Source organism: Eumetopias jubatus, unplaced genomic scaffold (assembly GCF_037043125.1).
Source record: "Eumetopias jubatus isolate StellerSeaLion01/CBP00866 unplaced genomic scaffold, mEumJub1_p1.0 scaffold_2, whole genome shotgun sequence".
Lineage (NCBI taxonomy): Eukaryota > Metazoa > Chordata > Mammalia > Carnivora > Otariidae > Eumetopias > Eumetopias jubatus.
The window spans coordinates 191,776,913-191,786,237 of record NW_028274808.1 but is presented as its reverse complement, the minus strand read 5'-3'; the positions used below and the strand labels follow the sequence as shown (position 1 = coordinate 191,786,237).

The 9,325-nt window shown below is 37.2% G+C and overlaps 1 non-coding gene across 1 annotated transcript; it reads right to left on the bottom strand.

Annotated features, from left to right (window-relative positions):
- Positions 1-344: 344 nt before the first annotated feature.
- On the bottom strand, positions 345-451 carry LOC114198827 (U6 spliceosomal RNA). Its single transcript, XR_003607190.1, has one exon. It is a non-coding gene; the product is annotated as a U6 spliceosomal RNA (small nuclear RNA).
- Positions 452-9,325: the final 8,874 nt, after the last annotated feature.

The following is a 9,325-nucleotide window of genomic DNA, read 5'->3' as shown; positions in this document are numbered from 1 at the left end:
ATTAACATCCCCTAGGAGATTTTTCAGACATTTTTTTTTCCTAATTGATCCCCATGAAATTTCAATACCACAGATATACTGTGGTATCTGTGCTTTGCACATGAAAAGAGTAAAACCTTCTACCTTTTCCCCCAACAACCAGTTTTTACCCCTTTGGAGGCAATATCTCCCCCTTCCCCATTACAAATACATGGCCTATGAGAAATTCCATTTTAAATGTATGTTTTTCCATAAATTTCCATAAATTTCAGTAATCACTCAAGTTTTAAATTTCTAGCAGTATTTGTCTAAATATGTTCATAGTGGGGAACCCAGTTGTGAAATCAAAACTCATCACACAGACAAAAAATATGGAACACTTCACAAATTTGTGCACCATCCTTGCTAACCAGCCAAGATAATCTCCTCTGTATTGCTCTAATATTAGTATATGTGCTGCCAAAGCCAGTACTCCTCATGTCTTTTGTTTATTTGTTTGTATGTTTGTTTTTGTGTAGTAAGAACACTTAAAGGGAGATCTAAACTCAACAAATTTTTGAGTGCACAACACAGAATTGTTGACTCTAGACACTGTGCTGTACAGCAGATTTCTTGAACTCGTTCATCTTGTGTAACTGAAACTTTCTACCAACTGAGCACATTCCCATTTCTCTCCCCTCCCCAACCCCCGTCCCTGGCAACCACCCTTCCACTCTTCCACTCTCTGCTTCTATGAGTTTGACTATTTTAGGTGACTCATGTAAGTGGAATCACACAGTAATGGTCCTTCTGTGACTGATTTAATTCACTCAGGATAATGTTCTCCAGGTTCTTTCGTGTTGTTCCAAATGGCAGAACTGCTATTCTTATAACCCCAAAACCAGTTGTTTGTCATTATGTAGACACCATCTAGGCACATCTAAACACCTGCTTATGAACTAGCAGAATCTAACTAACTGGAGTTGGTTGAGACAGTATGGGCCACAGGTCCCTGTCTGGAGGGAAAGATATGTCATGTAGTATAATATTAGCAATCGAGAACTAAGCTCAGGATGAATATGGAAATAAAAACTCACCTTAAAATTACAGTGACAATCCATGTGACAAAACTCATTCATTGTATTTGTGAAGGAAGTCCCAGGTTCTTCTTTAGGTTCTCCTTACTCATCCTTTTACCATGATCTAACATGCTGTGATCTCAGGAAGTAGGTTGTAAGTGGAGTGACTAACTGCCCCAATATCCCAGACCTAAGGGTTTCCCAGGATATGGGCATCCAGTACTAAAACCAGGAAACCAGGGGAAACTGAAGTCAGTCACTCGGTTCTCAGCCATTCTCAGTACCAGCAGGAGATGGAGGGTGGGTAGAGGTCGAGGAAGCATCAGCGTGAGCTGAAAGAAGCCAACACAGGTAAAAGGCTAGACATGATCCTTGCCAGCACAGCAAACGGGGGCCATGTGGTACAGGGGAAGATAGGCTTTCCCTCTTTACATCCTGGAGGATGTCCTAAACTACAGCAGAGCACAAATATTGATAGCGTTTTAGTCAACAATGTAGAGAAATACTAAATTCATTTATAAAGTGTCCATTCAAATAATTAACCAAGTTTAGTTGTTGTATTGAAAGGATCGCTTTCAGTGGTTTGCAAAATTGTCACATCAAAAAGCACATTTTCCAGGGATGTTAGATAAATGAGGTGCAACTGTCACATTATATGCTAGGGGTCACCTGCCACCAAACTGTTATTCCATGCTTTGGGGACACTTGCAATTCTTCCAGGCTTCCACTCGTGTGGGATAACTTATAAATAATATCTTTGTGGTGACAAAAGAAAAAAAAAAGTTTTCTTCTCCTTCAAGAGTGCCCTATTGACCACAGCAGGTTCATTTACTCAGCAGTAAAATCTGCTCTTGCACATGATTTAAAAGCAAGCAATGGTAATCCCATCTGGTAGAAAACTGGCACACACCTTGTCAGTCAGAACATACATGGTGTGGGCTCTAAGAATAGCGCAAGGAGTCTAATTTGATACTTATCCTATTTTTAAATTTTAAAAATAAACCCATTTATGTCCAAAAATTTTTTTAAATGCTCAAATAAAGCCTTTAGAATATTTGGAATAAAATATTTTCAGCTCTGTTGATAATTTTATTTTTGGTAATGACATATTTTAATGGCAATTTATTATTTAAAAGACACCTCATATACTTTACTTCAATCCCCATCATTCTATGATAGATGTTTATTTTATAATGCAGGCAATCATTCTTGAAAGAGAGATAAATTATTTAGTTCCTAGTGCATTTAACAAGCTACTATTTTATTTAATCCTTCTAATAACCTGAGGAGGCAGAAATCACTAATGCTATTTATAAATGAGAAAACTGAGATATAGGAAATTCCATTCCTGACCTTTCAAAATTCAAAATCCATATTTCCCCTGTACTTTCCTCTCCTTCTGAATAACTTGTCAGGGAGGACTTGACAGGTCAGTGAATTTCAAACAGATACATTACTAAGCCCGCGGATTAACTTAGCTGTTAAACTATTAATTTTCTAATGATAATGAGCATGCTTGACTTGCAATTACAAAAATTTTGTTTAAAAAAAACACAAATTTGGTTTTCCGCAGTGAAACATACATAAAAAATGAACTGGTTTGGCAAATTGTCAATTATTACATAACAAGCACAGTTTAGCAGAATAGCCTGGTTTCTCAGATACATCACCCTTAAATCTGTCATCATGGTCATTAGAATTACACTTGATCTGTTTTGTCTTATAATAATATGTAATTATGTATTTTATCCCCTTAACAAATATTTATTGAGCACCAACTATGTGTTGGGTTTACCCTAGAATTCAGCTTCAAAGGTGAGGGAAACTCTGAGTCCCAGACCCAGGGCTCTCACAGTCTAGGTGGGTGTGGTTCCAAATTGTTGGCTCCTCCTTGTGTTTATGTTGAGAATCCCTGAGTTTAAAATCTGACAGTATAAGCAGCCAGCCAGGGTTACCTGGGGATGACAGGGCAATGGAGGGAATCAGGTCTACCATCTGGAGACACTTACTGCCAAGAGTTTTAGCTAGAGCCATTGTTTTGTTTTGTTTTGTTTTGTTTCAAATCCTTGCCATGCTTACCTTCCCTCCCCAACTAGAGCCATTTTTATGTGAAAAAACAAAAGTAAAAGAGAAAGATGGCTGGGGTGATAATTCTGTTGGGCACTGTATTTATCATTTCATGGTCACACACCTGTGAGAGACATATTATTACCACCATGTTACAAGATAAGGAGATGGTATAGATGGTAAGTAGTGGAAATAAGATTCGAGGGACAGACATTAACAATGGATTATTATAGTACATGGGGAGAAGTTTTGCAATAGAGCTACACAGAGATTGTTATGGGAGCTTAGAATTTGGAAAATATGATTAATTCGACAAAAGCTGATTTCCAGGAGCCTTATACTGCCTACAGTAGAGACTAGGTCTTACTCAGGTAGAAGGACAAATGTGGAAACATGTCAGTGTGTAAATGAGCATAACCATCGTTAAATGAATAGATGGCTGATTCATAAAGTTATCTGTTGTAATGCAAACTTTAAAGTTTGAGGAGATCTATCTGCAGTGTAACTGATTAATATTTTCGATCTGGATTTGATCCCAAGAGGCAAACCAGGAGTACATTAAACAATAATTATGCACAGTCCTCAGGCCTAGAGAACTATGTTTTGATGACCCTGGCTAATATCAAAGATTGATTTTATTCCTGTTGCAATCAAGTCAGTGCTAATAGTATAACCAGTTTTAAATAGTTCTGAAGGATATTTTGAGTATAGGAAAGCTCATTCTAACCATCCCAGAAATTATACAAGCTCATTGGAACCTGGACCATATAAATTAATGCTCAAGTTGATAAATTGATGTCCTTTACTAGGAGAACTGTGTTTTGCTAATAAAGTGCAGCTGCATAGTGGATGCTTGATAACATCAGGCAAATGAATACAAGCTGCCACCGCTCCTGCTACCACAGTATTGAAACCAGGATAAATTCTTCTAGCACCTTGAGCCTTTCTTTGTGAAATACTCATGATTTGTCAACTACTTTCCATCATATAAAATATGTAAATTCGAGAAGGATAGGAACTTGTATGCATTGTCAACACCTGTATTGCTAATACTTAGAATGAGGAAGTCACTCAGTTAATATTTGTGTTATGAATGAATGATTCTTTCACACACGTCTTTCTTGGAATTGTCCATAATTTTGTGAAGATGGATTGGAAATGATATTTTTTCTCTTACAAATGCAAAAGCTTAAGTCAAGAAAGTATACACATTCGTCCCAAAGCATGCAGAAAGTGAATGTAAAATCCAGACTTTTCCCAGGCATGACAATCACCCTCAGATGAGGGGCAACTTGCACCATGCATATAATAGATGTCCCATCAATGTTTGCTAAATGCATCTCTGTGTGTTCTTGGCATGCATTCTCATCAACTTATAAATCTGGGCCAGCTGGAATTTTTTCTTTCTTTTTAAAAAATTTCCCCTTCTTACTAATTCTATCCAAGGCACAGGCAGAAAACTGTGTTAATGTTCATTTCATGAATTCATTCAGCATAAAGGCTAGAACTTCTTTCAGATGATTTTAATCAGCACTATGTTTGTTCTTTAAAATGACAATTTTGTTTTCACAATTTAAGTGAAATTTCTTTCCACATTGAGTGTAATATATGGATGAAACATTCTTGAAGGGATGGGAATAAAGCATTTTCTGGAACTGAGGTTGATTACTTTACATTTATTATTTTAATGGTTTCTCATACTAGCCAGGACATTTAGGCTTTGTTAGCGCCATTTTACAGAAGAAAAATGTGAGATTAAATGTCTTGCTCCAAGTAATTGGTGAAATTGGTGGAAAAGCTATTTGGGCTCAATTTGGCTTAAATGTCCTTTGCATTGTGTTTCCACTCATCCTAGAAATGGCATTGTGTTAAAAAAAAAAAGCAATGAAAAAGAAAGTAGGTATAAATAGGATTTGCCTTGATCTTGAGTATTTACTGTGTGCTGGGAGCTCAGCTAAGTGCTGGTGGTACATCAATGAAGAGAACAGACAAAATCTGTGCTCTTTAAATCAAGTCATGGGGGAGACAAGTTTAAAATCTAGTGCTGGAGATAGAAGATGCATTAAGTAGAGAGGGAGACAAACCCTAAGAGACTCTTAACTCTAGGAAACAAACAGGGTTGCTGAAGGGGCGGTGGGGGTAACTGGGTGATGAGTATTAAGGAGGGCAATTGATGTAATGAGCACTGGTGTGATAGGCAGCTGATGAATTACTGAACTCCACATCTGAAACTAGTGATACACTATATGTTAACTAATTGAATTTAAATAAAATAATTAAAAAAGAGAAGATACATAAGTAAATGCATAAATGAACACACCATTAACCTTGGGCCAATCACTCTGAAGGACATGACTGGAATGCAAGGACAGAAAACAACAGTGGGATTGCTCAGACAGAGAAGCCATTGACATAAACCTGTGCATAATTTGAACAAACAAAATGTTAACTTTCCCCATTGTATTCACTCTCTGGTCACTAGTCAGACTTTGAGAAAATTATCTAAAATTTTTCAGATTCATTTTCCTCATCACACTTTCTTCACTTTCATAAATATTTTAAGAGTTAGATAATTTTGGTAGTAAAAATGCAGCACATTCTAGACACATATTAAGCTTTTAACTTCACTTAGTAAAGTGTTTACACATGTATACATTCAATGAGCGTTTATTGAACACTTACTAGATCCAGAAACTGAGGCAAAGTGCTCAAAATACAAAGATGAATGTCACAATCCCTGAGCTTGAAATTCATTCACTAGAGGATTAAAAAAAGCCATAATTGGAAGGTTATATTACGCTGTGATAAATGAAATAGACACAGAAGAGGAACATCTAACTCAGCAAGTCTTCCTGAATGATAGGACATTTTTCCAAGGTGTCAAAACCTTCCTGGTAGAGGAAACGATGCAGAAGAGAAGATGGCAATGGGATGCATGATGTGTTTCTGGAAGGTGAGGGGTGGCCCTGAGCTGGAGCCTGGATGAACTGAAAAGGGATGGATAAAGGATGGCTCTGTGTGCTCACTATTGTCACTTTCATCTCCTCCATCAAGGAGACTGAGACAAGTTTGACATATTATCATGGCTCTTTTACAAATTAGAAAACTATTTAACAATGAAAAAAAACCCTAGATTCAAAGAAGATAGGACTGAACATTTTGGATTAGAGGATAGACACCTGTGAGTGAGGTGAGTGTTGCAGAGGAAACAAGCAGAAGAATCCCAGAATGGTGATCACAGTGCAGAAAGGAGAGAGACTGGGGCAACTGACAGATACACGATCAAGGGAGAGGCTTTTCTTTCTTTCTTTCTTTTCTTTCTTTCTTTCTTTCTTTCTTTCTTTCTTTCTTTCTTTCTTTCTTTCTTTCTTTCTTTCTTTCTTTCTCTCTCTCTCTCTCTCTCTCTCTCTCTCTTTCTTTCTTTCTTTCTTTCTTTTCTTTCTTTCTTTCTTTTCTTTCTTTCTTTTTTCTTTCTTTTTTTTTAATGTTCAGTTAGCCTGCATGTAGTACATCATTAATTTTTGATGTAGTGTTCAATGATTCATTAGTTGCTAATAACACCCTGTGCTCATCACAACAAGTGCCCTCCTTAATGCACATCACCTGGTTACCCCCTCCCCCAGCCCCTCCCTTCTGAAACCCTCAGTTTGTTTCCCAGGGTCCATGGTCTCTCATGGTTCATCTTCCCCTCTGATTTCTCCCCTTTCAGATTTCCCTCCCTTCTCCTATGGTCCTCCGTGCTATTGCTTATGTTCCACAGATAAGTGAAACCATATGATAATTGTCTTTCTCTGCCTGACTTATTTCATTTAGCATAATCCCCTCCAGTTCCATCCATGTCGATGCAAAATGGTGGGTATTCATCCTTTCTGATAACTGAGTAATATTCCATTGTATATATGGACCACATCTTCTTTACTCATTTGTCTGTTGAAGGGCATCTCAGTTCCTTCCACAGTTTGGCTATTGTGGACATTGCTGCTGTGAACATTAGGTTCATGTGCCCCTTCTTTTCACTATGTCTATATCTTTGGGGTAAATACCTAGTAGTGCAATTGCTGGGTCATAGGGAAGCTCTATTTCATCAAGGCAAATGATGAGTTAGGAGAAAAGAACCCAGAAAATAAAAATATCAGGAAACAGATGAAGGATTAGTCTTAATTAACAATAACAATAAAGCTAACATGGGTTTACTACTTATTATGGGAGCCTGTTGTAAGTACATTAGACTTATTGTACAGTTAACCTTCCCAGTATGTCTATCGGGTATCATCAGCACCACCATTTTATAGAAAAGCATACAGAGATACTGAAAATTAATTTGCCTAAGATTACTGAGCTGGTAAGTGCAATAAATGGGACGTATACCCACCACTAAGCTTTGTAAAAGTACAAACAGGTAAAATATTCCTCAGCTGGTGGTTTGTGACATTCTTATGATACCACCTGATAAGTTATGTTTCTTCATGAGTTCTAGATGTCCATGTGACATAGTTTAGATCTAATTAACAAAGGTGTATTGAAAGCAAAATTTCAATCCCTGAAGTACAACTGCTATTTTTTTCCTAGTAAAATGAAACACAAGATTAGCTCAGGTGACTTTTAAAAGCACTTAATTTTTTTCCTAGATAACATATGACATATTCCTTATATATTATATATAACATAGCTCCACAGGTCCTATGAAAAAGTTGAAAAATATTTTCAAATTTCAGGACACAAATTCAACAAGAGGTTGTATTTTCTTTTCTTTTTTTTAAGATTATTTTTTTTTTTAGAGAGAGAAAGTGAGAGAGAGCACAAGAGTGAGGGAAGGAGCAGAGGGAGAGGGAGAGAGAGTCTTAAAGCAGACTCCCTGCTGAATGCAGGGGCCAAGGGGGGCTCCATCTCATGACCCTGAGAACATGACCTGAGCCGAAACCAAGAGGCAGATGCTTAACCAACTGAGCCACTCAGGAAACCCAAGAAGTTATATTCTATTTTCTAGGAGCATGTGTCTTTTGAAAAAAAATTTCTTCGTGATTGTTTCTGATGCTGCTTTTCCTGAAAATCGGCTTTTTATATGAATAAAATGGTTGGTTTCTTTAGACTCAAGAACTGTATTATAATGTTCTTGTGCTCTCATCTCACAATGATGACTCTTGCTAATTTGAGTCCATCAGAATATTTTGAGACTGAAATTCTCTATTAATGTACTGAATTAGTTTCAGGAGAATGTTGAATTGAATTATTTAGTAAATCTGGTATTGTGGTATTAACTAACTATCCCATTATAGTATTCACCCAATACTTGCCATTTTATTGGTGGCTTTCAGTCATTCATTTACCACCAATAATATCATCATCAAACTGTTTTGCACAAGTGGGGTAAATTGAAAAATATAGGAGCTATTTTCTTTCCTGGCCATAATGGAATAACAGAGTCCAAATTATTCTTTTGACACTTAGTGCTAGAAAACTAGATAAAATACATGAAACAATTATTTTCAGACATTGGAAACAAGGCAGCAAGTGTCTGGGGTTCTTAAGAGAAGAACAGTCAGATGTTGTAACCATCCTGGCATTTCATCTGGAGGCATATGTCAGACCATGAAGCCGGGAGGAATAGTGCAAGCATAAAATATTGGTCTCATTGAATTTAGGTGACAAAAATTGTAGTTCAAGGAGGCTGAAGTAAATGAATTCTGCAGAGTTTCATGAAGGGGGGAGCTAAACAGGAAAGAAGAAAGAAAAAAGAAAGAAAGAAAGAAAGAAAGAAAGAAAGAAGATAGAGAGAGAGAAAGAGAGAGAGAGAAAGGGAGAAAGAAAGAAAGAGATAGAAAGGGAGAAAGAGAGAGAGAGAAAGGAAGGGGTGAGGGAGAGAGGAAAGGAAGGAAGGAAGGAAGGAAGGAAGGAAGGAAGGAAGGGGAAAGGAAAGGAAAGGAAAGGAAAGGAAAGGAAAGGAAAGGAAAGGAAAGGAAAGGAAAGGACAGGACTCCAGAAATCTGTATAGGGATGCTCACTTGCTAAACACCAAGACACACAAGCATAGGGTGAGACTCCATGAAGAAGGGCAAGGAATACAGGTATCAAATGGTTCCATAGTACTAAGTACTGATCGGTACTAAGTACTGCTCGCTCAGGGCATTCAAGAGAAAACCCAGAAGGGCTACACATCTTATTAGTGTGAGTAAACAGTCCCTAAAATAAAGACTAATTCAGATCTGTCCTAACTATGGTTA